The 26,802-nt window shown below is 48.4% G+C and overlaps 1 long non-coding RNA gene across 1 annotated transcript in view; it reads left to right on the plus strand.

Moving 5' to 3' along the window:
- The window catches only part of LOC149874245 (uncharacterized), a 66,851-nt gene extending 45,173 nt beyond the window's left edge, over nucleotides 1-21,678 (plus strand). The window contains exon 4 of the long non-coding RNA XR_016439911.1: nucleotides 19,609-21,678. This is a non-coding gene — a long non-coding RNA (uncharacterized LOC149874245). The remainder of the gene's footprint in view (nucleotides 1-19,608) is intronic.
- Nucleotides 21,679-26,802: the final 5,124 nt, after the last annotated feature.

Consider the following 26,802-nt stretch of genomic DNA (forward strand, 5'->3'; position numbering starts at 1 on the left):
TTGGAGAGTCAGGGCCAGAAGTTCCCTGCTGCCAGGGCAGGGGGACATTGTCCCCACCCCAGCAGCAGGCAGCACCCCTGGGGTTAGGGTACAATGTCCCAGCCCTGGCCAGGAGACAGCTAGCAGCTAGCTCACTGCTAGCATGCCATTAGCTGCAAAACTGATCCTTTTTCTCTGCATTTGTGGACACCTGCCTGGGAGTATTTACTCACAAGTACTTTACATGCGAGTAAACTGTTCCTGGATCTAATGCATACCCAAAGTGAATAATGTAGTGCTACCGCCTTAGCATGTTAGTAAACCTTCTAGTTTCCCTTTAAATGGGGAAAATCATGTGTTTATATATGATGATGTGCCACAACACTTGCACCTCCTTTTTCAAAATCCTACATCAGCTCATGAACATATCTAACCTTGAGCTGTCTACACCTGCAGTAACTTCCTCCCAAAATATTATTCTAGTTATAGTATAATTATCTGAACTTGAGCTTGACTTTGCAGTTCTGTCGCACTGCTTTTTTGCACACCTTCTCCTCCTCCCCTGAATTCGTGCGTTTTCTTGTTGTGTACTTGAATTGTAAACCCTTTGATTGCTCCTTTTTTTAGTTTAAAGCATCTGGAACATTGTTGGGACTGTAGAAAGAGCAATTCTGCCTTTTTAGCCATTAGGTTTTCACAAGTAGGACATCTAGTTATGGAATTTACATTACATTATTTTAAAATTAAATTGATATATCAAGATCCTGGACTCTAAGGGAAACCAGAAAATCTGTAAGGTTCTGCTACTTGGCACTATTAGGGCAATGCCTCATGTCCCTATAACATGTTCCTGTAGATCTAGTGAGCTCCACCAGGGTGGTTTGAGGTTCTGTCCTGAATCTTAATATAATATACTAAGGCCTCATTTAACCTTTTCCCAAACGTAGAACTTGTGAACACCTTGCTGGGTATAATTTTAGGCAGGCTGGTATGCTTAATCCTCTATCATCAACATGGATCTGGTTAGTGTCTATCCAAATATACACATAATCTATGCTGTTGGCACACTGTTCTGAAAGCTAGCTGAAGCTGTAAGAACTGGCTGTACAAAGCTGATGTTTATGTGTAGCTGAGTTTTCGTGGGCAATTTAAAATATTGGCACATGCCTCTCTAGAAGTTAAACATAAGCAGTATAAATCTGATGAATAATGACAGAATTCTGCTGCTGGGACTTTTTAAGGCTTTTTTCCCCTTACCCTCTAAGGTACTATACATCTAGGCTGAGACGGAATGTAATCTTAAGGCTATAGCTGTATTGTAAGATAAACTACTATGCATGGCTGAGCCTTAACAAGTCTATATAAAACTTTGCAGCAAGGACTATCTCTGTACAGACTTTGGATGCTAGAAGGTCCCATGCATCTTGGCTGGCTACCATTGACAGCTGCCATAATTCAGATAATAATGCTGCCTTTGTTACCATCAGGATAAAAGTGGGCTAACTATTTGAATAGATAAATCCAGGTATTCGTAGAAAATATCATCCCCTAATTTGTATCTACATTGCTAACTAAGTCGCCTTCAGCCTTTGGTGGATGCTTTCTGCAAACACTTGGATTGACACTTGGATTGAGTCTTACTGACAAAAAAGTTAATGGAAAATGAATTTCAGACTTGCATGATTAAGCATTTCCAAGAAACAAGGGTTTCTCTGTTGATCTATTTTCTTAGACTACCTGTATAGCTGAAAGCAATGTTAAACAAGCTTTTGGGCAGTGCTGCAACTGAGAGAGTAACTGAAGCAGCAGCCCTAGACACCACCATTGGAAGGAAGTGGAAAAATAGCCATCGCCATACCTGGTAGCTAGCTTGTCACTGCGGAGTGGGGTGCTGTTGGTACTACCGCATGTGCCAACATTGTCTGGGAAACTGAGCTGTGCTGTTGTGCCTCTGCTTTTGGCCCAACATGCCCTTTTTCAGATCTGGCTTCTTGCATATATCCTGGACTGTCATAGCTACAACACCACTCCCATCCTACTACAGTAAGTATTTCTGGCTAGGAACCATCTTTCCATATTGTAAATTTTCATCCTAGAAATGCTTAAGTATACTGCTTCTGCTAGGGAGTAGAAATAGTACCGATTATTAGGTCTGTCACATTTAAGCAGCACAGCTAAAATTCATTGGAAAAATAAAGTTGCCCAACTTTTTAGAACATAAACTTTTGCAGGAATTTAACTGATTCAGTTAAACTCTTGTTGGGAAAGATATGTCAGGTTCAGGATAGAAGTGCATGCACATGTCAGTGCATAAATTCCTCAGAATAGTCAATAGTCTGATAGTTGAAGCGCTCACCTGAAATAAAGAGCCTCAGGTTAAATCCTTGGCCTGCATAGTGGTAACCAGTGTTCCCTCTAAGGAGCGGTGGTCTGTGAGTGTGCTGCTTTGGTCCTGCCTCCCCCTTTCTGTGCAGTCTGCTGGTAAGTGTCCCTAAGAAGAGCGTAATTGTATTGTTTGCCATTGAAACATAGTGCAGAAAAGTAGGGCTTTTCTGGTTAGTTACCTTTTACCAATGCAAATTTATATATATTTTTAAATAGGCTCCAAATCCATCTCTAGTTGCACATTTAACATTAATCTTTCTTTCCTTTAAGTTGCATGGTGCTTCTCGTGTTATTGTATAACAACGTCACCAGTTGAGCCACTAACTTAGCATTGAGGGCTGAGTAAGCACTGTATTGGTGTTTTATTTCAGCACAAAATTGATCTGGTCTTGCAGCTTTTTAAGAGTACAAAAAAAATTTCTGTGGGGGAGGGGTGTGTGAGAAGGCCCTCTCTGCCCTAACAGAAAATTATAGAAATAATACTTGCAGGTTTTTAGCATCTTTATTTTAGCACTACCATTAGTAGATGATGATGTATTCATTGAGGATAGATATACCCAACCTTCGGCACTTGGGGTCAGTCCACGAGTGCGATCCGAGGTGTCATCCTGGCTGGGAGCTGGCACAAGCTCTGCTGGCTCTGGGGAACTGCTCCGCCCCCCAGCCCGGATGTCATGTGCCTCCCCACTCCCCAAGGCGATGCAGGGGAGTGGGGCGTTTCCCTGGACCCGGCGGAGCCCGCCCCAGCCCCCAGCCCTACCCTGGGGAGGAGCTGCTGTCTGCCCTGGAATGAGGAGCTTACCTTTGGTGAGTGTCCCATGCCGGCCCTGGTGCCTCCGCTGCACTCTGTGCCCAGCTCCTCTCCAGGTGAGTGCGCAGCCTTAAAATTTGTGCGTGGCAAGATTTTTACTTGTGCGCAACCAGGCATGTGTGCACCGTAGAGGGAACCTTGGTGGTGACTTGTCTAGTCTCTCTCTTTCTTTCTGTGGACAAACTGATATGTATTTATACAAAAGTGAAACAGCTGCAAGTGGGAGAAAGTAAGATAAAACTCAGGTCCAGATCCAGGTCTGAGTCCAGCAGAGCCAGGATCTTAAACCCAGGTCTCCCATATCCCCAGCAAATAATGGCCTGACATATTTTTGGGGGGAATATATTCATCTCTTTCTCCCTCCTCCTTTTTAAAAAAACCCCCAAAGAAATCCAAAAACCTGGATCTATTTCATTCCATTACGGATGAGAACATTTTTGGAAATACCAAAATTTTTTGTCAGGGAAGCTGTTTTCCACTCAACTCAAAATTCAATGATGCTTTCAAACATTTCTGATACTTTCATAGAATAATTATAAAAAACCCCCCCTTAGATAGTTGTGGAGTGAATCTGAGAAATAATAAACTTGTGGAAATTGTGGTTCTCTGATTGAGTCATTCAAAGGCCAACCTGGTGGCCTTTTACAATCAGATCACCAAATCATTAGATGCAGGGGTAGCAATGGAGAATAGTCTTCCTGGACTTCCGGAAGGCTTTTGACACTGTCTCTCACCCCGTTCTCATTAAGAAACTGGGGGACTGCAGTGTAGACACCCACACAGTCAAATGGGTCACCAACTGGCTGGAGGGCCGCACCCAGAGGGTGGTAGTGGATGGGTCCTTCTCAACCTGGAAGGATGTGGGCAGTGGGGTTCCGCAGGGCTCGGTCCTCTGGCCCGCACTGTTCAACATCTTCATCAGCGATTTGGATGAGGGGGTAAAAAGCACCCTGTTCAAATTTGCTGGTGACACTAAGATGTGGGGGGATGTGGGCACGCTAGAAGGAAGCAACAGACTACAATCAGACCTACACAGGTTGCAAGGGTGGACGGACAAGAATAGGATGGGATTCAACACAGACAAGTGCAAAGTGATGTACCTGGGGAGGAACAACTGGCACCATACCTATAGGTTGGGGAACTCCCCTCTTGTCAGCACACTGGGGAAAAGGATCTTGGAGTCATCATTGACTTCAAGATGAACATGGACCGGCAGTGTGGGGAGGCAGTTAGGAAGGCCAACCGTACCCTGTCATGCATCCACAGATGGATCTCAAGCAGGTCCAAGGAGGTGATCCTCCCCCTCTATGCGGCACTGGTCAGGCCGCAGCTGGAGTACTGCGTCCAGTTCTGGGCGCCACACTTCAAGAGGGATGTGGGCAGCATGGAGCGGGTCCAGAGGAGGGCTACTCGCATGATCAAGGGAAAGCAGGGCAGGCCCTATTAGGAGAGGGTACAGGACCTGAACCTGTTCAGCTTCCATAAGAGAAGGCTGAGGGGGGATCTTGTGGCCTGTTATAAACTAGTCAGAGGGGAACAGCAGGCATTGGGGGATAAGCATCCAAAATGTGAATAAATCTCCAAAATACTGAATCTACAAAAACAGTCTGGAATTTCAAAACAGGGTATCTTGTGAGATATTCACTGCTTCTAATACCTGACCACAGCAGAAAATACAATAGGAAAGTAAATGTCTTGGGTATTTTGGCAATATCATTTGTACTCTTAGTATTGGCTAAGAGTACAAATAGATAAATAGAAATACATAAAGTACTTAGAATCTGAGGTCCGTGGTGTGGTGCTATGCTTTTATAAAGGCTTGTTTATGGATAAACCTATCTATAGCTGGACCCTGAGTTGGCCATGACTGGTCTAGGTAAAGATACAAACTCCTCTTGAGGTGAGAGAACTCAATTAAAAGGACAGCTAAACTTTAAAGGTAACAGTGACCAACTTCAATAATTAGGGAAAATACTACAAGACAGGAAATGAAATAAATGTTCAATCCACACCAGCTTCTATTGCTTCACTTACAAGCCTGGCCAGTGTGTACTTTTCAGTCTATGGCTGGTTCCAATGGCAGTGTTCTGGGCTGGGTAGTCTATTCCCGAATACCTTCACAATGCTTCTCTAGATGCCCAACAGGCAGGAATCATCACTATCTTTGCAGCAAAACTCCCCCTCTATCCCTGGAGGCCTTGGTTTTCTGCTGGTCCTCAGTAGGTTTCCTATGCCCCACAGTTTCAGCTTTTTAGCCATGGTCCCCAAGTGGCAGACTCCCTCTGTACAGGGGAGGATCCAGTGGGGGTGCAGTGCTGCAGCATCTCTACTTGGGCAGCAGTGAGGAGTTAATTGACTCCATGGCTCATTGTTATCTACCTGATTCCTTCCAAACCCTTCATTCCGCAAGTGTTAATGACCCGGTCCTTTTAATTGCCTTTATTGGTTCCCAGGGATGTCCGTGGAGGGGTGGGGGGGGGTGCAAATTGGGATGACTGCCCTGGGCCCCATGCTTTGGGGGGCCCCACAGAGCTGGGAAGAGCATCAGCAACGGTGCAGAGCTGGGCAGAATGGTGGCTCAGCATCCAGCTGCTTGCTAACCGACCCTCCCTGCCCCCCCTACCACTGCCAATGGCAGCAGCAGCTTCTTCAGGTCCAGGGCCCATGGGATTCAAGTGGGGGTGGGGCCCCTCATGGTCTGATTTGCCCCGGGCCCTGCACCCTGCTTGGGTTGCCTCTCTTGGTTCCACTAATCAAGTTTTCCTTTGTTCTGCAATTCTGTTGGCTGCTCTTGGTAATGTAGTTCCTATTTCACAGCCAAAGAAGTCTGTTTGTAACTTGAGCTAGAAACATTAATTCAGGTGTGGAAATGTTAACTCAGGTGAACATTAACTCAGGTGTGGAAATGACCGTGCATCTACTGCTTCACTGAAAGTTAAGACGCTCAAAGTGTTTTATGAATCTGAAAAAGAAATGCACAATTAATTCTAATAATAGGATTAATGAAACAACATCTTTTGATTATTTTTGCTTAGTTTGTTGTGGTTTTTATACCTAACATATAATATATCAAATTAATGCACATTCCAGTAAAGTTTATGTTTGCTTTTACTTTGAGTTTAAACTGAAAAAATATAGACCTAGACCCATAGCTTATTAGTAAAGCTTCTAGTTTCTTTTTACCTGGAGAAAAAATATGTTGTGCTAGATATGATGTTGTACCAAATCACCTGCACATCCCTCTTCAAATTCTAGATCCACATATGCTTTTTTATCCACTCTCTGGGGCTTTGTATCAGCTTTGTAGATTATAGCAGGCTGGCCAGCACACACACATGCTTCCCTACCCTCTCCCAGGCTCCCATGCTTAAACTTCCTCCCCTCAGCTTTTGGAAAGAGCTGGCATTCTCAGAGAAATGGTTCCTTCCAGGAATCTCTAGAGGGTGAAATGGAAGGAGACAAACCAGTTCCCCAGAATCTTCCTCCATAGTCTCCTTGTTTTGCTAGTCCATTCCCAATCCCTCTACAATCAAACCATTAACATTTTACAAAACAAAACAAAACACTTTCAATAGGGAACATCAAAACAAACAATGTAATCACATAATTATCATGCTTCAACTTGAATTGGACAGGGTTTTCAAGGGCAAAGGAGGACCTGCCTGTGTTTGGTAGGATTACTTTCAGGGCCTTAGAAAATCATTTTGTTAGCTGTGGTAGTAGGAATATGGTTTCTCACTGCTTCCTGCTTGTTCCTTGCTTTTTGCCTCTTTGCATATTTTCTGATGGTAGTATCTGGTGCATTTTAGTTTTCTTCTTTTAGTCCATCTCCAAAGAAATAGGCCCAAGATTTGAAAAGTGAAGGGGGGGTGGTGTCCTTCGTGACCTCTCATTCTCAGAAGCATTAGGTGCAGGGGTAGCAGTGGATATAATCTTCTTGGACTTCCAGAAGGCTTTTGACACTGTCTCTCAACCCGTTCTCATTAAGAAACTGGGGGGCTGTGGTGTGGACACCCACACAGTCAAATGGGTCACCAACTGGCTGAAGAGCCGCACCCAGAGGGTGGTAGTGGATGGGTCCTCCTCAACCTGGAGAGACGTGGGCAGTGGGGTTCCACAGGGCTCGGTCCTCTGGCCCGCACTGTGCAACATCTTCATCAGTGATTTGGATGAGGGGGTAAAAAGCACCCTGTTCAACTTTGCTGATGACACTAAGATGTGGGGGGACGTGGGCACACTGGAAGGATGCAACAGGCTACAATCAGACCTAGACAGGTTACAAGGGTGGGTGGACGAGAATAGGATGGGTTTCAACACAGACAAGTGCAAGGTGATGCACCTCGGGAGGAACAACCGGCACCATACCTACAGGTTAGGGAACTCCCCTCTTGTCAGCATGGAGGCAGAAAGGGATCTGGGGGTCATCACTGAGTCCAAGATGAACATGGGCTGGCAGTGTGGGGAGGCAGTTAGGAAGGCCAACTGTACCTTGTCATACATCCACAGATGCATCTCGAGCAGGTCCAAAGAGGTGATCCTCCCCCTCGATGCAGCACTGGTCAGGCCACAGCTGGAGTATTGTGTCCAGTTCTGGGTGCCACACTTCAAGAGGGATGTCTCAGCATGGAGCGGGTCCAGAGGAGGGCCACTCGTATGATCAGGGGACAACAGGGCAGGCCCTATGAGGAGAGGCTACGGGACCCGAACCTGTTCAGCCTCCAAAAGAGAAGGCTGAGGGGGGATCTTGTGGCCTGTTATAAACTAGTCAGGGGGGATCAGCGGGCATTGGGGGAGTCACTGTTCCCCCGAGCACTGCCAGGAGTGACCAGGAATAACGGTCACAAGCTGGCAGAGGGTAGGTTTAGGTTAGCTATCAGGAGGCGTTACTTCACGTTCAGGGCGGCTAGGGTCTGGAACCAAATTCCAAGAGAAGTGGTGTAGGCTCCTACCCTGGGGGTGTTTAAGAGGAGGTTAGATGAACATCTCGCTGGGGTCATTTGACCCCAGTATTCTTTCCTGCCGTGGCAGGGGGCCAGACTAGATGATCTGCTCAGGTCCCTTCCGACCCTAGAAACTATGAAGCTATGAAACTATTTTGCTTGCTGAGGGATAGGATTTCTTATGCTCCTTCACATAAATTAGCTCAGCCAATGTAGTGTGGGAGTGTGTATACTCTTTATTTTATTCCTCTCATACTCCTAGAATCAGGGCAATAAAAATATTTGAGTAGCTTCATTTTGGAACCTGAAAGCTGCCTTCACAAGTCTAGCTGAATCACATATGGGATGGGATCTAGGTGGATGAGGGCTGAGGATGGGGCGGAGGTGGCTCTGTGTTCTTTGGTCTTGCTCCTACTGGGGACTACCAACTTTAGGGTAAAATAGCACTTAGACCATACTAAATTGTGGAATGTTAAGCGGTGTTAAAGTTAGAACGTGCTGTGAGCAGTTGCATGTTAAGGGTTAATACTGTTTCTTGCCTGCACGCATCTGGCTTGCCCTAGAGGGCTGGTAAGCAGGGGCATGGCTCTATCCCTGCTTGAGATGGGTGGGAGGGGTGCATCCTGGGATGCTGGAGGACTGCAAATTGCTTGTTGTATCTCTATGGAGCAGATGGCAGTTACCCTAACATAAGCTAGGTAGCATGGCCCACATTTAACTCTTAACTGAAGTGGCATAACTTTTGAGATGTTGAGGGCACTTAGAATAAGTAAACAAGTTCTAATGTCCAGACCAGGGGTGGGCAATTTATTTTGGGCGGAGGCCCACTTACTGAGTTTTGGCAAGCTTTTGAGAGCCACATACGTAGCCCTGCCCCTGGACAGGTACCCCGCCCCCTGGTCACCATCTTGAGACTGGAAGCCTCTCCCCTTGTCCCTGGAAATACTTGTTTCAGCAAGGGGTTTGGCCATCTCAGAACTACAAAAATACCAAATTATATTTAAAAAATTGAACATCTACAACTTTCATTAATCTGATTTCAAAAAATATTTTTGTCCTGATTTACATGTGTTTGTGTAGTGTGCATAGAGGTGATCACACAATAGCTTAAAAAGAAGTCTTACTCTTGTATTTTGGCGGGTGGGGTATAGGTTTGTGGGGAGGCTATGGTTTTGTGGGTATGTGGATAGGAGGTTTGTGGTGGGGGTGGATAGGTCAGTGAGGTGAGGGTGCATGTGGTTGTAGATGTGGGGAGCTGTGTGTAGGGGAGGGTGGCTGGGGTCTGTGTGGGGGTCTGTGTGTATGGCAGTGCAAGGGGGTGTGTGGGTGCATGTATATGGTAGGGTGTGCTTGTGGGGCTTGTCCTATGAACACTCACTCACGTTCCTGGACCCCAGGTACCAGCATGGGCCCCATGCTGCTGTGGTCTGGCAATGCAGCTAGGGGCCATGTAATGCTGGAAGCTAGCAGGTGCACAGGGAAGTAGTGGAAGCAGCTGTAGGCAGAAGCTTCCAGTTGGGAGGGGTGGGATAGGAGGTGGCTAGGGCGGGGGGTGGGCCGGTCTTGCTCTTGGGTCCTGCTGGCTTCCCCTGGGTCCTACTGCCCCTGGCTCCTGTCACATTTGACAGGTAGCCAGGAGCTGATAAATATTAATTTTCTAAACTTTTTAGGTTCCCCATAAGCCAGATGTAGCCCGTGGGCCATATTTTGCCCACCCATGGCCCAGATGGTTGTAGATTTCATAGTTTCATAGTTTCTAGGGTCAGAAGGGACCTGAGTAGATCATCTAGTCTGACCCCCAGCCATGGCAGGAAACAATACTGGGGTCAAACAACCCCAGCAAGATGTTCATCCAACCTCCTCTTAAAAACCCCCAGGGTAGGAGCCAGGACCACCTGCTCCACCGGGCTTTAAACTAAGCCCGCTGGGGGATGGGGGGACTACTGCCCCTGCTCGCCCGCTGAACGGCCCTTTCAAAGCCAGTGGACCAAGGCACTTAAGGGGGCACTTAAGGGAGCCCACCCCTGCCCCAGCCCTGGCACAATCTGTGGGCAAGGCAAGAGCCCCCAAGGGCACTCTTGCCTGCCTGTACACTAATGCCAGGAGCCTGGGCAACAAGCAGGACGAGCTGTTCCTCCTGCTCAGTGCAAAGAAATATGATGTCATTGGGATAACGGAGACCTGGTGGGACTCCACCCATGACTGGACCACAGGTATAGAGGGCTATACCCTATACAGGAGGGATCGTGTTGACAAAAGGGGCGGGGGTGTAGCTCTCTATGTGAAGGAAAGCTACATGTCCCTGCAAGCTGATGTTGGCGACCGGCATGGACAGCTAGAGACCCTCTGGGTAAAAATTCGTGGGGAATTCGGCACAGGGGACACAACGGTGGGAGTCTACTACAGACCTTCCACTCAAAGTCCTGAGCCTGACCAGGAGTTCGCCCAGGAACTGACTGAGGCCGCTTGCTCCAGGACCTTGGTTGTCATGGGTGACTTCAATTACCCGGACATCTCGTGGGAAGATCACTCAGCTAAATCTGAGTGGGCGCAAAGCTTTCTCTCGTGCGTGGATGACCTCTACCTGACTCAAAAAGTCTATGGGCCAACGAGAGGCAAAGCGCTGCTCGACCTGGTACTGGTTACGGGGGACGACCTAATCGGCGACCTAGTGATTGATGGGAAGTTGGGTGACAGCGACCATGAGCTGATCACCTTCACCATCCGCCGTAAAGCTGGCAAGTCAGTCAGCAACACAGAAGTCCTTGATTTCAGAAAAGCTGACTTTGACAAGCTCAAGAGCCTAGTCGGTCAGGCCCTCAGGGACCGTGACCCCAGGGAGATGGGAGTTCAAGAAGAGTGGTTGCTTCTCAAGGAAGCGATCCTCAATGCACAAGCTAAATCTATTCCAACACAGAGGAAAGGCAGCAAGAAGGCACAGCAGCCCCCCTGGCTCTCCAGAGACCTAGCGGACCTACTGTGGCTAAAAAGGAAAGCCTACAAAGGATGGAGGACAGGATTCACCTCCAAGGAGGATTACTCCGTGCTGGTCCGGTCCTGCAGGGAGCAAACCAGGAAAGCCAAGGCTGCAACTGAACTCCAACTAGCTTCAAGCATCAAGGACAACAAAAAGTCCTTTTTCAGATATGTGGGGAGCCGAAGGAAAAGCAAGGGCAATGTTGGACCCCTGCTAAATGAGATGGGGCAACTGACAACTGACACCCAGGAAAAAGCCAACCTATTAAATAGGTACTTTGCGTCAGTCTTTCATCAGTCACACGGGATGCCCATGCCTGCTATGGGACAGGGAAATCTGGGTGAGGGGGATCCCCTGCCCTCCGTCAATGCTGACCTCGTGAAGGAACACCTTGAGAAGCTGGATACCTTCAAGTCAGCTGGCCCTGACAATCTGCACCCCAGGGTACTCAAGGAGCTGGTGAGCGTCATAGCCCAGCCCCTGGGACGGATCAATGATGACCCCCAAGTCTTTTTCTTCTGTAGTGCTAACCAACGTAGCACTGCCGAGCCTATAAGGGTGCTGCAGGTTTTTCCTCCCAAGGTGGAGAACCTTGCATTTTTCGGTGTTAAACACCATGAGGTTCTCGTCTGCCCATTTGCTGAGCTTGTCCTGGTCAGCCTGGATCACCTGCCTATCTTCTGGCATGGATGCTTTGCCCCAAAGTTTGGTGTCATCGGCGAACTTGGCCAGTCCACTCCTGACTCCAAAGTCCACATCATTAATGAAGATGTTGAACAGTATGGGTCCCAGGACAGAGCCTTGAGGGACCCCACTGGTCACAGGGCACCATGATGAGTGACTGCCATCAATCACAACCCTCTGGGTCTGACCACGAAGCCAATTTCCCAGCCAGCGGATCGTGGTGGAGCCAAGGCCACAACTGGCAGTTTGGCCAAGAGGTGATCATGGGATACCAGATCAAAGGCTTTTTTGAAGTCAAGATATATGACATCAATCTCTTCTCCCTTGTCCCTTGGTGATAGGTCACCTGGTCATAGAAGGAAATGAGATTGGTCAAACAAGACCTACCCATAACAAACCCGTGCTGGCTATCCCTTAGAATGTTAGCCTGGGCCAGTCCCTCAAGGATGGCCTCCTTAATAAACTTTTCTAAGATCTTCCCCAGGACAGAAGTCAGGCTAATGGGCCTGTAGTTAGCCGGATCCACTCTCCTCCCTTTCTTGAAGATCAGCACCACATTGGCCTTCTTCCAGTCTTCTGGCACTACACCAGAGCGCCAGGAGTTTTCAAAGATCCGTGCCAGGGGCTGGGCTATGACGCTCGCCAGCTCCTTGAGTACCCTGGGGTGCAGGTTGTCAGGGCCAGCTGACTTGAAGGTATCCAGCTTCTCAAGGTGTTCCTTCACGAGGTCAGCATTGATGGAGGGTAGGGGATCCCCCTCACCCAGATTTCCCTGTCCCATAGCAGGCATGGGCATCCCATGGGACTGATGAAAGACTGACGCAAAGTACCTATTTAATAGGTTGGCTTTTTCCTGGGTGTCAGTTGTTAGTTGCCCCATCTCGTTTAGCAGGGGTCCAACATTGCCCTTTGCTTTTGAAGATTGGAACCACGTTGGCTCTCTTCCAGTCCTCTGGGACCACACCAGGGCACCACGAGTGCTCATAGAGCTGTGCCAGGGGTCCTGCAATGACCTTGGCCAATTCCTTAAGGACTCTAGGGTGGAGATTGTCCGGGCCGGCTGACTTAAACACGTCCAGCCCCTCCAGAAGCCCCCTAACTAGTTCCATGCTAACCTTTGGGCCAGGTGTGCCTCCCCTGGGGCCCGAGGGGGCCCAGCAGAGAGGTGGCTGTTCTGGTCCCTACTTAGGAAGACAGAAGCAAAGAAATCATTAAACATGTTAGCTTTGTCATCTGGTGTGATGACCAAATTTCCCAATGCATCCTGCAAGGGCCCCACATTACCGGGGACCTTCTTTTTGCCCCCTGTGTATTTAAAAAAGGACTTCTTATTGTCCTTAATTTGAGAAGCTAGTCCTAATTCCAACTCTGCCTTGGACTTCCTAACTGTCTCCTTGCTAAAAAGGAGGCGTATACCCAATGGAAGGAAGGGGTCATCACCAGGGATGACTATTCTGCAGTCACTCAAGGTTGTAGGGGGGCATTCTCGGATGCTTTTGGTGAGCCATGGAGGCTTGTGTGCTCTCCTGCTCCCTTTGATCCTCATTGGGATTACCTTCCTTTGTGCTTGGAGGATCGCCCCCTTAAGGAGCAACCCCTCTCCTTGGAGATCTGGCTCCCCTCCCCTCTGGGACCTCAGCGCATCCCCAGCTATCCTCCTTAGCTTGCTGAAGTTTGCCCTTCTAAAGTCTAGGGCTGCTGCCTTACTCCATGCCCTTGCCACCTTGCGCTGGATGGTAAATTTCAGCAGGCGATGATCGCTGTCGCCCAGGTGGTCGAGCACCCGCAGCCCCCTCACCAGGTCATCACCCGTGGCCAGCACTAGGTCCAACAAGGCATCCCCCCTGGTGGGGCTGTGCGCATCCTGGGTTAGATGGAGGTCCTGCACTCTAAGAACCTACGTCAGCGGTCAGACCTGGCTGATTGCTCCTCCCAGCAGATATCCGGGAAGTTCAGGTCCCCCATGACTACCACATCTTTAGCCTTTAATACCTCTGTGAGCTGACCTAAGAATTCCTGGTCAAGCTCTTCTCCCTGGTTGGGAGATCTGTAGTAGACCCCCACCGTTAAATCTCTCACCCCTTGATTGCCTTGTACTCTAACCCAAAGCACCTCAGAGTGCCCCTCCTCTGACACCTTGCTAATTGACGAGGATGTGTATTCCTCCTTGATATAGAGTGCCACGCCCCCACCTCTCCTTCCTATCCTGTCCCTCCTGTACAACCTATAGCTCTTGACATTCACCGCCCAGTCATGCGTAGAGTCCCACCGCATTTCTGTGATCCCCACTATGTCCGGGCTGGTGTCAGCCATCAGGAGGGTGAGTTCCTCCTGCTTGTTTCCCATGCTACGAGCGTTTGTGTAGAGGCATTTGAGGCCTCCCATGGATGTGTGTACTGCCCCCCTAGTCCCAGCATTGCCCTGGCCCCCATTGCTTACCTGTTTGTTCGTTTCACTCGTTCATCTGGGCTGGGCTGTAGTTGTGGGTGTTGTTTGGTCTGGAAGTCTGATGTTTCCTCCGCCCTCATCTTCCCCTTCGCCTGACGAGCCTAGTTTAAAGCCCGCTGGAGGAGGTCCACCAACCTAGAAGAGAACACACGCTTACCTTTAGGGGAAAGGTGGAGCCCATCCCATCCAAGCATGTCTCTCGTCGTGATGTGCTGGTCATGGCTGAAGAAGCCAAAGCCCTCCTCGAAGCACCATTCCCGTAGCTGCCAGTTGGTCTCTGTGATGCACGTTTCATGCCGTCTGCTTTGTCCACTCACTGGCAGGATAGAAGAGAAACCCACCTGTGCGCCCATCTCTCTTAGCACACGCCCCAGAGCATGGTAGTCCTCCATCAGGCGATCAGGGGTGCTCCTGGCCGCATCATTAGTGCCCACATGGACTAGGACCATGGGGTAATAATCGGTGGGCCGGATTATGGTCTGGAGCATCCCTTTCACATTCTGAATCCTCGCTCCGGGTAGGCAGTAGACCTCACGTGCTGAGGGGTCCCGGCGACAGATGGGGCCCTCCATAACTCTCAGGATGGAGTCGCCAATGATGATCACACAATGCTTCCTCCTCCTGGCCTGCTTGTCTCCTTCAGCTCGCTCGGGACGTGGTGAGTGTGGAGTTGCCTCTGCCCCGGTTTTGTCCTCTCCCTCCTCCTCCAGGGCTTCCAGGGCCTCGTACCTGTTCTCCAGCCGGACTGGAGGAACTGGTGCTGCCGTGGTACAAGCAGCCCTGGCATGGGAGGTGACCGTCTGCCACTTAACAGTGGAGGGCACTTCTTGAAGTGCATCCTCCTTGATCGTACAACCCTGCAGGGAAAGAAAATACCTGTCAATTTCCTCCTCAGCCTGCTAACCTCCTCCTGGAGCTCCCTTACCTGCGCCTGCAGGGCCCTAAGGTGGGCACCTGCAGGACAGCTGTGGGGATCCCCGGTCTCTGCCCCCCCAGGCCCTGCTGGGAAGCTCCCGTGTGCCAGGGGGGTGGGGGGGCGCCAGGCCCCCCATGGGCTTTGTCTGGGTGGAGGCCTCAGACAAGCCCCGGGAAGGCCACACCCCCCGTGCAGGGGCCCTGGTAGCACTCTGTGTCGAGACCATCGTAGGAGTTGCTGCCTGTTACTAGCTGGATGCGGTGCCTCTGCCCGCGCTTGCAAGAGTCAGCCTCCGGGCCTCTCCTGCTTGCCCTCTGGCACGAACGCCGATGCAAACGCCGGTGCGCTCTTACAGAACACGCCTGTTTGTGTGCTCTGTTCGCACGGCTTGGGAACTGCTTGTAGGGGAAGAGAGCCAATGTGGTGCCTGTCTTCAAGAAAGGGAGGAAAGTAGATCCAGCAAACTACAGGCCCATCAGCCTGACCTCTATCCTGGGGAAGGTCTTGGAAAAGATTATCAAAGAGGCCATCATTAACAGACTAGCTGAAGGCAATATCCTGAGGGATACCCAGCATGGGTTTGTTGTGGGTAGGCCTTGCTTGACCAATCTCATTTCCTTTTATGACCAGGTGACCTATCACCTGGACAAGGGGGAAGAGATTGATGTTGTACATCTTGACTTTAAAAAAGTCTTCAATCTGGTATCCCATGATCACGTCTTGGCTAAACTGACAAACTGCGGCCTCAACCTCACCACAGTCTGCTGGCTGGGAAATTGGCTCCATGGTAGGACCCAGAGGGTGGTGGTTGATGGGAGCCACTCATCTTGGTGCACAGTCACTAGTGGGGTCCCTCAAGGCTCTGTTCTAGGGCCTATACTATTTAACATCTTTGTCAATGATGTGGACATTGGAGTCAGAAGCGGACTGGCCAAGTTCACTGATGACACCAAACTCTGGGTTAAAGCATCCACACCTGAGGACAGGAGGGTGATCCAGGTAGATCTTGACAGGCTCAGGAAATGGGTGGATGAGAACCTGATGGTGTTCAACACTGAAAAATGCAAGGTTCTCCACCTTGGGAGGAAAAACCTGCAGACTGCTTATAGGCTCGGCAGTGCTACCGATGGCTAGCACCATAGATGAAAGGGACTTGGGGGTCATGATTGACCACAAGATGAACATGAGCCTGCATTGTGATGCTGCAGCTAGTAAGGTGAGCAAAACACTGGATCGTATACATAGATGCTTCTCAAGCAAATCCTGGGACGTCATTCTCCCGTTGTACTTGGCCTTGGTGAGGCCACAGCTGGAATAGTGCGTCCAGTTTTGGGCTCCACAATTCAAAAAGGATGTGGAAGAGCTTGAGAGGGTGCAGAAAAGAGCCATGCACATGATCAGAGGTCAGGAAAACAGACTTTATGATGAAAGGGTGAGAGCCATGGGACTCTTCAGCCTGGAAAAGCATAGGCTCAGGGGTGATCTGGTGGCCACCTATAAGTTTATCAGGGTGCTCATCAGTATCTGGGGGAATGTCTGTTCACCAGAGTGCCCCAAGGGATGACTAGGTTGAACGGTCACAAACTCCACCGTGACTGATTCAGGCGGACATAAGAAAGAACTTCTTCGCTGTCCGAGCCCCCAAGGTTTGGAATAGACTGCCACTGGAGGCGGTTCAAGCACCCACTTTGAATGCCTTGAAGACACATTTGGATGCTTATTTTGCTGGGATCCTATGATCCCTGCTGACTTCCTGCCCCTGGGCAGGGGGCTGGACTCTGATCTTCCAGCCCAAATGTCTATGAAATCTGAGATAGGCACGCTCATGAGCCACTGATAACGTTTATGATTTTTCTCAGGGACTTATCTAAGTGCACTCTATGCACTGCCTATGGCTAAAAAGAGCACCAGGATGCTGTCTATATTTGACTCCTTGTTCTCACAAAGAGCCAGCAGCAGTGATCATACCATTGGGGTACTTGGTAAATTTAATCTTGAGTTTATTTTTCTATCATTCTGCTCTATTAACTGAACAGCCTTTAATGTTTTGGTGTCCCAGATGGAACACTCTATATAAATGCAGCTTTTCCAACACTCTAGGTGGTGGAGTATGTTTCCTCCAAGGTAGCAAGAACAAAGGGCCACCAGCGACTTTTCTGAGAGCAGCTTGGCAGTCATACCAGAACACTTGCAAAATACCCCTTTATTGAGGAACACGTGCAGCCTAGACTGCTACCATAATACAGGTGTGAGACACAGGAGTTCTTGTTGGAGATCACACTTTGTCACACAACTACTGTCACATACCATGAATACAGTTAAGTGGGTTACAGCATCATACTTAATATTGTTGTCTTGAGTTGTGGATGTTGGCTGGAACCATTTCCTGATCCAGGAATGTTTCCCATACAGGCCAGAGCCATGACCTCTTCAGACTGCTGGGAAGTATGAATGCAAAAAGTAGTGTTTGACCAGCCAGCATAGTAAGTCTGTTAGTATACAGATGAAAAACCCTGGAGGACTAGAAAGGAAGGAAGGAAAGCAGTGGAGTAAAGATCCTAGACTTCAGAAAGAAGACTTCAACTCACTCAGGGAACTCATGGGATCTCCTGGGAGGTCAGTCTGAGAGGGAGAAGAGTTCAGTGGAGTTGGCTGTACTTTAAGGAAATCTTACGGAGGGCACAGGAACAAACCGTCCCAATGTGCAGGAAGACTAACAAGTATGGTAGAAAACCATCTTGGCTTAGCAGGGAGCTCTTCAGTAAGCTAAACACAAAAAGGAAGCTTATAAGAAGTGGCAACTGTGCCAAACAACTAGGGGGGAGTATGACAGAATTGCTCAGGAATGCAGGGATGAAATTAGGAAGCCCAAAGTGGAATTGGAGTTGCAGCTAGTTAGGATGTGAAGGGTAACAAGAAGAGTTTCTACAAATATGTCAGTAGCAAAAGGAGGATCAGGGAAAGTGTGGGTCCCTTACTGAATGGGGGAGGCAACCTAGTGACAGAGGTTGAGGAAAAGACTCAGTGCCATTTTTACCTGGCTCTTCAAAGGCAAAGTCAACTCCCAGACTACTGCACTGGGCAGCACAGTTTGGGTGGGCGGGGAGGTGAGTAGCCAACAGTGGCAAAAGAACAGGTTAGGGACTATTTAGAAAAGCTGGATGTGTACAAGTCTGTGGGGCAGAGCGGGATGCACCTCAGGGTACTGAGGGAGTTGGCCGATGTGACTGCAGAGCTGCCACCCATCATCTTTGAAAATCCATGGTGATCAGGAGAGGTCCTGGATAATTGGAAAAGGGCAAACATAGTGCCCGTAGTTAAGAAAGGGAAGAAGGGGGATCCAGGGAACTACAGACCTCATGGAGGAGGTGCTCAACAAATCCATTTCTGAGCACTTGGAAGATAAGGTGGTGATTAGGAACAGTCAACATGGATTCACCAAAAGCAAGACATGCCTGACCACCCTGATTGCCTTCTATGCAAGCAAGCTGAGGAAGTACAGATTGGGTGGATGGACTGTAAGGTGGATAGAAAACTGGATGGATCATCAGCTTCAGAGGGTAGTAGTCAATGGCTTGATGTCTAGTTGGCAGCCAGTATCAAGTGGAGTGTCCCAGGGGTCAGTCCTGGGGTGACTTCTGTTCAATATTTTCATCAATGACCTAGAAGGGTAGAGTGCACCCTCAGCAAGTTTGCAGATGACCCCAAGCTGGGGGGAGTAGTAGATATATGTAGGAGGGTAGTACTAGGATTCAGAGTGGATTGGAGGATTGGACCAAAAGAAATCTCATGAAGCATGGCCATGAAGTATGTGGCACCACAGACAATCTGCAGTGTCACATACCACACATTCAGCATTCTCTGTGCTATAAGGGAGCAGCAGTGTTTGTCTGGTAGGGCACACTCACTTATTAGCAATGCTCTGAATCTGAGCAGCAAATTCTTTCCTCTGATGCTGGTCATCACAAAGCTTGATCCTTCTGCCTTGCAGTGCCTTGCTCCATCTGCAAGTTGACTACCAACCTGAGCAGCATTCTGCACTCCTTTCCCAATCATCCACAGAGATTCCAAACTATGCTAAGTCATTTTTCCAAGCAACCCAAAATCTGCGCAGCCTTTCCTTCTGCCTCTCTTCCTAGACCCTTTACGAGCTTCAGAGCACGCACATTCTTTGGGATCCTGTGATCTGGCATTTGCTTGACATGACCAAGCCACCTGAGTATCTTCTTAGTATCAGGGTTCCCATGGGTGACATACTTGCATGATTTAGCACTTCCACATTTGTCAAACTGTCTTGCCATCTTATTCGAAAACATTTACACAGGCATGTGATATAAAAGCTGTTTAATCTTTGATGCGTTTGGCATAGGCCATCCATGTTTCTGAATAGCCATATAGAAGGGTGGATAAAACACATGCTTCATAGATACAGATTTTCACTTTAATTGACAGTTTGTTATTGTTGCAGGTTCTGTCTTGCGAAAGACCAAAGTTCCTGGCTGCTTTGCCAGTTCACCTAGTGAGTTCAGCATCAAGATCTACACTGCTGGTAACAGTAGAGCCAAGGTAGAAAAAATGATCAACAACATCCAGAGAAGTACCATCTAGGATGATATGTAGAACTGGTTTTGAAGAGCCTTCGTACATCCAGATAAGAGTCTTCTTCAAGTTTATTGCGAGCCCAAAGATTTTGCATGAGTCAGAGAACTTGGTAATGAGATGCTGTAGGGCATCAAGACTGAGCCACAAGGCCTGCATCATCTGCAAACAACAGGTCCCTGATGATGATCTCCTTCACCTTTTGTCCTAGCTCTGAATCTTGCAAGGTTAAACCATCCTCTAAGACAGTATCTGAGAAGAGTTTGATCATCCAACTGCTGTCATCCGAGTTCCAGGAACAAATACTCTTCATGTGCACAAACCCTACTCAATTTTGGTAGTGATACCAAGGTTTGGAAACATGAAGAGTGAAAGGGTAGATGAAAGCCAGAAAGAAGCACTAGAAAGACAGGGTCTCCTTTTTTAATTCCTTCAGAGTCCAATCCCAGTGTGTGGGAGTGGGGTGAGGGTATGGGGGTACCAAGGCCACAGGACCCAATCCTAGCATGCAGTGGTAGAGCTGGGTTCCAGGGCCTGATCCCAGCCCATGGGGCAGCCCTGGGACTTGATCCTGGTGCAGAGGGCTTGGTCTGGCTCACAGACCAGTCCTGCACCATGCCTGTGGCCAATGGGGGCCAAAAGCTTAAGCACCATTGCCTTATAGCATCCACGTCTGCCATTTTCAGAGGCAGGATACTGGGTTAGATGGCTCATTGGTCTGACCACCACCTCCCACTCCTGCACACTGGGATTGGGCCTGGAGGTATGAGAGACGAGACACTAGGAAAATATGAAATATTTCCTTCCTTTCTGCTGTTTCTGTCTGACTCTTGTCATCCCTTTTACTTTTTGTGTTTCCAAATCTCGGTCAATTCATATGGCATTTCTTATGTTATGTTCCCTTCCAGCCATGTGTGGTTGATGCCACTGTTTGAATTTAAATATCAAGATAGGCTAATCTTGCCTAGGGACTTCTTAAAACATATTGCTTTCAGTGTGTCCTAGAAGGATCTATTTCTGCCTTAAGAAGTCATTACTATTGAACTCTATTAGCTATACCTATAGACGAGTCCTGTTGGCCTTCAGTGTGAGAAAAGTGGAATTGGGGCCATAAAGAGGCAGTCCCAATGATGTCCAAACTGTTGACAACACAAACAAACCCTAGAAGCAACCTCCTTCTTTTCACGTGTTGATAAACAGATGTCACTAAGGAAATTAAATCTAACTACCCCATGCTGCTGGAGCTTGGGGATTTAAAAAAGCTGTTCTAAATGCTGCACAGTACCAAGCCATCCAGAAGTGGTACCTGAAGAAGAACATTATTTTTTCTATATTGCATCTTATACCCATTTGCCTCTAAAGCCCTTTACACCGAGTTCCTGCTAACAACCTGCTCTCTCTCTCTTTTTTTTTTCCAGTGGTGATTTTGTAGCCCATAGGTGTCTTGGATGAGATTACAGTGTGGAGAATGCTACTCTCTGCTTTATTGGGAGAGTATTCCTGTTGCTGTTTTTGTTCATATAATTTCACCTTTCCTTCAAGTAATGGTTTAAAAACACAGGATACTCTAACAGGCTTTTTGATACATGAAGAAAAACAATTGAACATTTTTGTTTATATTGTGGACATGGGGCATCCTTGTTATCTGAATGACTATTTCCTATCGCTAAATTTTGTCCTAACAACAAGTTTGGCTACCAGAAGAAAATCCTGAGGTATAAGTTGTAACTTTAAAGCAAGGAGGGAGATCAAAGAGAATACAGTTTATGATACCATACAAATACTGACCTGTAAAGAGAGATTTCCTTTCCATTTCTTTCAGCGTGATTTTTCCTTTGTCGTCTGCCCTGCTCAGTGGCCAATCTGCTTCTTGGATAGAGCTCCATTGTTAATGATATCTATCAATCATTTGCCAGCAATGCTTAAGACACAGATCTAGATTCCCTAAATGATTAATGAATTTTTAATCTTTGGGTATAATCAGTATTTTTTGCAAGATGAAATAGAATAAAGCCCCTCCCGCCACCCCATTATTTCTTGATTTGTTTATCCTGGACTGTGCCCCTGTGATTGTTGCATTGTCTGAAAGGGGAAAGTATTCTTCTGTCAGTTCATATGTTATTAAATCTGGTTTCATTTTTATGAGAGAAGTTGAGATCTGAATAACTTTTATGAGTCCATTCAATTGAGAACACAGCAGTTTGTATGTAATTAACAGTTGGGAACTAGAAAGGAAACGCACTTACTTCCCAAATCACTGGCTTCCACCCAGTACAGTTCTATAAACTATAGCATTTGATTTAAAGTGCTTTGAAGTGTCAAAATCCATCTCGGCCCTGTAATAATAATTAATATTTACAAAGTACTATGCAAACATTTGTTAGCTAGTGTCTGAAAGTTACTGCGCCTATCTGGCTTCAAACGCCTGTTCGTATGCTGCCTTGATCCGGATGGTAGGGGGATTGACCAGCCTTTCCACAATGGAAATTTAAAGGTTTGGAGTGGTAGGGCCCACCTTGTAATATAGGTGTTATCCATTTTGGTTGAGCTCAGGCACTTCAAGGGAGCGTGACCTGTTACTAATGTGAATTCTCCCCCCATCAGGTAATACCTGAATTGTTCTACAGCCCCACGGATCACCAGACATTCCCATTCTATGGTGGTGTACCTTGTTTCTGTTGGCAGTAGCTTTCTACTGGCATAGGCGACTGGCCTCTCAGTTCCTGCATCTTCCTGGGTTAATATGGCCTCTGCTGCTGTTTTAGGGGTGTCGGTCTGTAACATAAAAGGTTTATGGAAGTCAAGGGTGTGTATCATTACTTCTTCACATAGGGCTTTTTTAAATAGCTCGAAGTTCTGCCTCATTTTGCCTGTCCACCTTATCCCTCCCACTCGTGCTTCAGAGAGGGGTGCCACCAATTCGGCAAATCAGGGAATGAACTGCCAATAATAATTAGTTAAATCCAGAAAGGACTGAATTTGTTTGGTTCATGGCGCCTGAAAATTTCGCATGGTTTCCACTTTATCATCTAACAGTCGTATTGTGACCTGTCTGACCAGAAACCCTAGTTATTTAGTCCTTTTCTGTGCTAACGCGCATTTCTTCAGGTTTGCTGTTAGACCCATCTTCCTCAGTTCTGTGAGTACTGCCCATAAAGCTTTCTTGTGCTGGGCCCATGTTTGGGTGAATACCACTATATCGTCGATGTAAGCCGTGGTATATTCAGTGTGTGGGGCCAATATCTGATCCATCAAGCGCTGGAAGGTTGCAGCCACCCTGTGGAGCCCAATTGACATGAATAATCCCCATGGAGTCCCAAAAGTGATTTTATGTTGATCCCTGTGCACTACCGGGATCTGCCAGTATCCCTTTGCTAGATTTAAGGTCGAGATATACTGGGCACTGACGATATGTTCCACCAGCTCCATGACATGAGGCATGGGGAACGTGTCGAAAATCACCGTGGTGTTTAGCTGCCAGTAATCGATGCACAATCGCAAGGAGCTGTTGGGTTTTGGTACTGGGACCAGGGGGCTACGCCACAGGCTACGGGACGGTCGTATGATTCCCTGTTTGATCATTTTGCTGATTTTCATCTTGTATCTTGACGGAAAGATGATGAGGCACCTGCCGCCACCTTTGCTGTACTATGGCCCCCGGGGGTGTTTGTATCAAGTGACAGACTCCATCCTGGTTCCTCCTTGAACACATCTTGGAATTCTCCTACTGAAGTTTTTTTACCTTGGATTTCTGCATCTCGAACAGCTTTCCCCCTATGTGGATCTGTCTTCCTGGTTCCTCCACCGCCTTTCCTCACATCATGCCTTGCGGTCCCAGGTCTTCTATCCTGGCTTCTGAGAAGGCCATCCATCCCTCAGGTCTGCACCATTCTCGTAGGAGATTAATGTGATTAGTTTTTCTCAGAGGTAGCTGGGGCAGTGTACCTCGTAGTCTACCAGACCTACTTGACGGATCACTTTGAAGGGACTCTGCCATTGAGTTAACAATTTGCTGGAAGATTCATAGATTCATAGATGCTAGGGTCGGAAGGGACCTCAATAGATCATCGAGTCCGACCCCCTGCATAAGCAGGAAAGAATGCTGGGCCTACATTACCCCAGCTAGATACACATCTAGCCTTCGCTTGAAGACCCCCAGGGTAGGGGAGAGCACCACCTCCCTTGGGAGCCCGTTCCAGACCTTGGCCACTCAAACTGTGAAGAAGTTCCTCCTAATATCCAATCTAAATCTGCTCTCTTCTAGCTTGTGGCCATTATTTCTTGTAACCCCCGGGGGCGCCTTGGTGAATAAATACTCACCAATTCCCTTCTGTGCCCCCCTGACGAACTTATAGGCAGCCACCAGGTCGCCTCTCAACCTTCTCTTGCGGAGGCTGAAAAGGTCCAGTTTCTCTAGTCTCTCCTCGTAGGGCTTGGCCTGCAGGCCCTTAACCATACGAGTGGCCCTTCTCTGGACCCCCTCCAGATTATCCGCGTCCTTCGTGAAGTGCGGCGCCCAGAATTGCATGCAGTACTCCAGCTGCGGTCTGACCAGCGCCCGATAGAGGGGAAGTATCACCTCCTTGGACCTATTTGTCATGCATCTGCTGATGCACGATAAAGTGCCATTGGCTTTTCTGATGGTTTCGTCACACTGCCGACTCATGTTCATCTTGGAGTCCACTAGGACTCCAAGATCCCTTTCCACCTCCGTGCCACCCAGCAGGTCATTTCCTAGGCTGTAGGTGTGCTGGACATTTTTCCTCCCTAGATGCAGCACTTTGCATTTCTCCTTGTTGAACTGCATTCTGTTGTTTTCTGCCCACTTGTCTAACCTGTCCAGGTCTGTTTGCAGCTGCTCCCTGCCCTCCGGCGTGTCCACTTCGCCCCATAGCTTAGTGTCATCTGCAAACTTGGACAGAGTACATTTCACTCCCTCATCCAAGTCGCTGATGAAGACATTAAAGAGTATCGGTCCAAGGACCGAGCCCTGCGGGACCCCACTGCCCACACCCTTCCAGGTCGAAACCGACCCATCCACCATGACTCTCTGGGTGCGACCCTCCAGCCAATTCTCCACCCACCGGACTGTGCAGTAATCCAAGTCACAGCCCCTTAACTTGTTCACCAGTATGGGGTGGGATACCGTATCAAAGGCCTTCCTGAAGTCCAAGTATACGACATCCACCCCTCCTCCTGCATCGAGGCACTTTGTAACCTGGTCATAAAAAGAGACTAGATTGGTCAGGCACGATCTGCCTGCCACGAACCCATGCTGGTAATAACACCAGTACTCTCTGCCCAGGTCTAAATTACTGCTTCTTGGTGTGGGCATTGTACCACTCCTTTTGGCAGAGCTGTGCTTCCTGGAGGTTGCTCCTAGCAAGATCATGAGCTAGTTGTATTTTGCTTTTGGAACTCCTGGTGTTATGATGTTGGCTCTTTTGTTTCCCCTGCTGCTGAGCTCCCAATCCTCCCTCCAGTGCTTGTAATGGACTGTAAGGGTGGTGACCTAGCACCACCTCAAAGGGAGAACATTTCAAGGAGTCCTGTGGGGTATCTCTCAGGATGAACAGAACTAAAGGGAGGAGTAGGTCCCACTTTCAGGGGTCCCCCTGTATGCAACAACATGCCATTCTCTTGATCATCCTGTCTAGATGTTCCACTAACCCATTTGTCTGTGGGTGGCACACTGAAGTACAAAGTTGTTTTATTTGCAGGGTATGGCAAACCATCCGCAACACCCCCAACATAAAGTTGTCATTGATCAGTAAGGATTTCTTGGGGAATCCCCATCCTGGCCATACACCTGATGAGCTTTTCCTGCAATCCGTGGGCCAGTCACCGTTTGTGAAGGTATAGCCTCCAGGTACCGGGTGGCATAATCAGGACCAATATTATTGGTGGTCCACACTAGAGCAAGGAAGAGGCCCAATTACATTTAGGGCTGTCCTTAAAAAGGGCTCATCAATAATAGGTAGGGGCTGAAGAGGTGCTCTCGTGGGGAGATCCTCCCTAGCTTTCTGATACTCGGGGCAAGTGGTGCAGTGACACACAATGTCTTCTAACCGTGGCCAAAAGAACCATCACGTTATGTGGGCCATTGTTTTGCCTTGACCCATATGGCCCCTGGTAGAGTTGGAATGAGCGAGGTGCCAGATAGTATGATGGAAGCAGACGGGTACCATGAGCTGCGTTTTTTTTCAGGCTCTCCTCCTCTTCCAGGGTGAACATGGTAGAGGAGCTGGTGTCTTACCTCAAACTGAGGAGCATCTTTGGGTTCCATTGTTGAGGTGGTGGAGAGGTTCAAAGTCTGTGTCCTCAGCTCCCAAAGGTCGGTGTCCTCTTCCTGTGCCTCCTGGAACTGTCGGCTGCTGGTTGTGTCATAGAAGTCGAGTGTATTATTTGTCAACTCCTCACCATATTTGAGTTCCCCAAGCCACCCCTCTATTGTGTAGTCTTCTCCCCACTGCCTCGGCATCTTGGACCCTCTCAAGCGCATCATATATAGAGATCCAGTCGCATCCTACCAGCATGTCGCAAGCCAGGTGGGGTACTATTCCCACCAGCAGCTCTCCTTGATATTCCCTAACCCGGAGGCATATCCACTGATGGCTAACACGCTTAGTTTTCCTGTGAAGGCATGACACGTTCACCAGGTCTACCTCCTGGCTTTGCTGTGGGGCGATCAAATCAGCCCTTACCAATGACTGGGCACACCTCAAATCTAGGATGGCTTGAACGGGGTGCTCCCTGATCCAGGCTGTGACTACCAGATACCTCCAGACTGCACTTTCTCCCCTGGTGACATAACTGTAGTCCATGGGCTCCATCTGGTCCAGTTCCTTTTGTCCTTCCCCTGGCCCCTTGGCCACATTATCGGGATGCCATCACTCTGCCAGTTCACTCTGACACTCCTTCAAGGAGTGACCAGCCTTTCCACAACGGAAGCAGATCATATCCTTGGTTGCTCCCCTGAACATGGTCCGCTTCCTTTCTGAATCGCTTGGGCTAAGTGCCGCGGGGGAGGAAGGGGGGAAGTCTGTCTCTCCTGTCCGTAACT

This window comes from Crocodylus siamensis, chromosome 1, assembly GCF_052110815.1.
Source record: "Crocodylus siamensis isolate JL-2025a chromosome 1, ASM5211081v1, whole genome shotgun sequence".
NCBI lineage: Eukaryota > Metazoa > Chordata > Crocodylia > Crocodylidae > Crocodylus > Crocodylus siamensis.